This window comes from Salvia splendens, chromosome 20 (genome assembly GCF_004379255.2).
Source record: "Salvia splendens isolate huo1 chromosome 20, SspV2, whole genome shotgun sequence".
NCBI lineage: Eukaryota > Viridiplantae > Streptophyta > Magnoliopsida > Lamiales > Lamiaceae > Salvia > Salvia splendens.
The window spans coordinates 10,439,771-10,443,103 of NC_056051.1; positions in this window are offsets into that span (position 1 = coordinate 10,439,771).

A 3,333-nucleotide genomic window follows, 5' to 3' on the forward strand; every position below is an offset into this window, starting at 1 on the left:
CGCATCCCCACAATTCTCAACATCAAATTCTCCGTTCGCCATGAGAGAGTAATATTGGTTAGTACTCATGTGGTTCTTTGCCGAGAAGAACCCACGCCCCCTTGTCAAGGCATGGCGCGCGCCTCCTCTCGGATTCCCTCGACGAGCTGGTGAGACCGAGCTCCTCGCATTAGGGGAGCCCCACTCCACGTCCATGTTCCCACGTGGTGATGGTGGTTCGGAGGTGGGATGCAATGGGTTCCCCCAGTTCGGTGGGGACTTCCCAACCTCGGTCCCGGCCTTGAGCCCGGCATTTTGAGTTCCGGAGCTCGGTCCGCTCCCCAAAGCTGAGTCCGGCATTTTAGAGTCCGGCCTTGAGCCCGGCAATTTCGAGTTCGGTCCCTCCCAGGAAGTACCACCGATATCCTCCCCATTTGTTTTGTTATTGTTTGGTCGATCACCGGCCTTGCCTTGCTTCTTCCCATAACGTTTCCATTCATTGGAGCTGGGGGCATTCTTCCCCGTATCTTGCTTCCCCTTCTCGGTTTGTCTCTCGGGTTGTGACTGTTTAGGCGGGCCGTTGTGGTAGTTTCTCTTTGGCGGCCGTTCCTTCTTGCCCGTCGCATAGCACACCTCACTTGCATGGCCGACGTGTTTTACATTCTTGACAATATGATGGTATCTTGTCCCATCGGACCCGCTGCACTGTTTCTCGCCCACCAAGGTCAAGGATTATCTCTTCGGTAGGCGGTTTTGTGATATCTATCTCGACGCAAATTCGGGCAAATGAAAGCCGAGTCTTGTTTGCCGTGGCTCGATCAATCTGTATTGGGAGTGCCGAGAAGCTTGCCGATGGCGAATAAGGCGGATTGGTCGAAAAGATGAATGGGGAGGCCAATTAGGTTGCACCAAATTGCCGCAATGGGGGACTCGCAGTATGCATCAAAGTCCGGGGACCATTTGAAGACCCTCATCGGGTGACGGTCAATGAGCCATACGGGCGTACCCCTTGGGCCTCCAAGGATTCGGGCATAGTCCGCCAAGTCCTCGCATTGAATGAGAATTGTTTAGCATTAATGTACTTCCAACTGAATCCACACCGGAGTTTAATATTATCAAGAGTCTTTTGGATTTGCAGTCCGGTAGGGATAGAGTGAGAGAACTTACCACAATGGCGTGTCCCATGCTCTCAGCAAGCTTTTGAGTTTCCGCTCCGGAGAAGTAGATGGCCGGGATTGCCGTCGGACACTGAAGCAAATCCAATGTTCTGAAGCTTATCCGGCTCAAAGGCTTGAGGGCCGTTAGGGTCAGTCGAGCCTTTAAGCATGTCCGCCATCGTTTTCGGCCGGCCGGGGTTGGCTTGAGGTGCCTTCACCCCCGCCATGTAGCGTGTTACTCGCCGAGCCCGACGGAGTACCCTTAAGCAAGTCCGCCATCGATTTCGGCCACGCCGAGGTCCCCGGGTAGCTTCTACCCCCCCATGTTGAGTAACTTCATTTGGCCCTTGTGTTGCGGCATTCGCCGAGGACTTAGGTGTATTTCCTTTCCTCTTCGGGGTTGTTGTGTTCGGCTTTTCCATTCTCGGTGTGGATCTTCTCGGCACCATCGTTGTCGTTGTGTACCCTTCTCGGCTTTTCCATTCTCGGCAGTTCGGCTTTCCTTTCTCGGTGTTGACCTTCTCGGCCTCTTCATTCTCGGTGTGGATCTTTCCTCCGGCATCATCCATTGGCGTATCGTGGGTGTTGGGTTGTCTCTTGTCAATACGCCCATCTCGGCACTAGGCGTGGCCTTGTTCGTTGTCTCGATCATAAGCTTTCCTCGGTTGGCGTTAGGTTCGCCATAGGTCGCGGCATGGCCGAGCTCCACACAATAATGTTCCGGGCCTGGCCTCAAACGTAGCTCGGATCTTACTAGTTCCGTCCTCGTCGAGAGGGGGGGGGAAGTCCTCAAGAGATGCCCCACTCCCCATTCCAAGGTGTGTGTGTGGACATTTTGCATGCATCCCGAAGAGTTTTGGGGGGAACTCCGGTGGTTTGTGACTGGCCGCGGTAGGTTCTCCGGCACGGAGAGGCTGCGCCGCCGCTGCATCGAGCGTTTCCACCGAGTCCAACGCTGCCAAGATGAAGGATCTCATCTAGTTTTTGGGTTCCTTGGTGGGGATCCAAACGATGCAACTCGTGCCATGTTAGGGGGAAAAGGGGGGGGGCATCTTTCAAGGGGGGCTTTTGTACTTGCTATCATTTTAGGCCAGTTTGCTTTTGTACCTGTGATGCTTAGGTAGGAAAGGTGGATTAGTGCTTTTCAAAGTCCAACTTTTGTCCCAGCCTCCAGATTAGGTAGGTTTGCTTTTCCACTTTCCAATGGGGCACGGACAGCACATGGGCAGCTTGTGCTTCACGTGACCTAGCAAGTCTTGGCTGGGGATGTGGAGGGAGGGGACTTCACCGGAAACGGTCATAAGCTCGACGGCGGGAGCCGAAGCAAGTTTCCGGCGAGCCGCCTTCTTCCGGCACGGTTCTACCGTTGGGGGCATCGAACTCTTCTTCACATTCATTCCAATGCTCCACTTCCTCTTCCATCTTATGAGGCAAGTCGGGGTCCTCCAACCTGAAGAGACCCCCCAAGTCGAGGGGACGGAGTCGCCGGGAACAGGGATCCTTTGCATTGGAGCTACCGGCCGAAGGTCCTCCTCCCTCCTCACCGAAGTCCTATCTTCTTCCTTATTTGCTTGTCTCTCGGGCATCGGAGACGGGACAAATCTCTTACGACCATCGCCTTTTGGTAGGAGGGCGGCGGCGTACTTTTCCGGGGCTTTGAGCTTTGCTTTAGCCATTTTTAGTTCCATGGATTTGGTGTCGGACGTTGAAGGGAAGCGGCCTCTCACCAGCTCGGAAGACCATTTGCTGATCGGAGAGCGACCTCGAGCTTCCTCATCCTCCGGGAACAAATGTCAGGCAAATGATCCGGATTTAGGGCCGGAGTGTCTCTCTTTTCGTCGGTGGTCCGGCGGTTGCCCCATTGTTTCGGCCAGCGGGCGGGCTTCGACAAGGTATAGCCAAGACGTGGGGAGTAGAGGTTGACGAGAGCCGCGAGCCAAGTTCGACGTTGAAGTGGTTTTCGTCGGGATGAACCGGTGGGTGACAAGCGGAGTGGGATTGGGAGGAGGACGGCAGGGGTGGTACCCACAAGGGGGATGAAGAAGGTGATGAACCGATGACGATGGGAGTGGTGGCTGGGGTCGGCGAGTGTCGTCGGGTGGCGAGGTGGTGGTGGGAGATTGGCGGCGGAGGTCAAAGGTGGTTTACAGTAGGGTGGAGAATTTTAGAGAGAAGGAGGAGCTTCTCTCACTTCCAA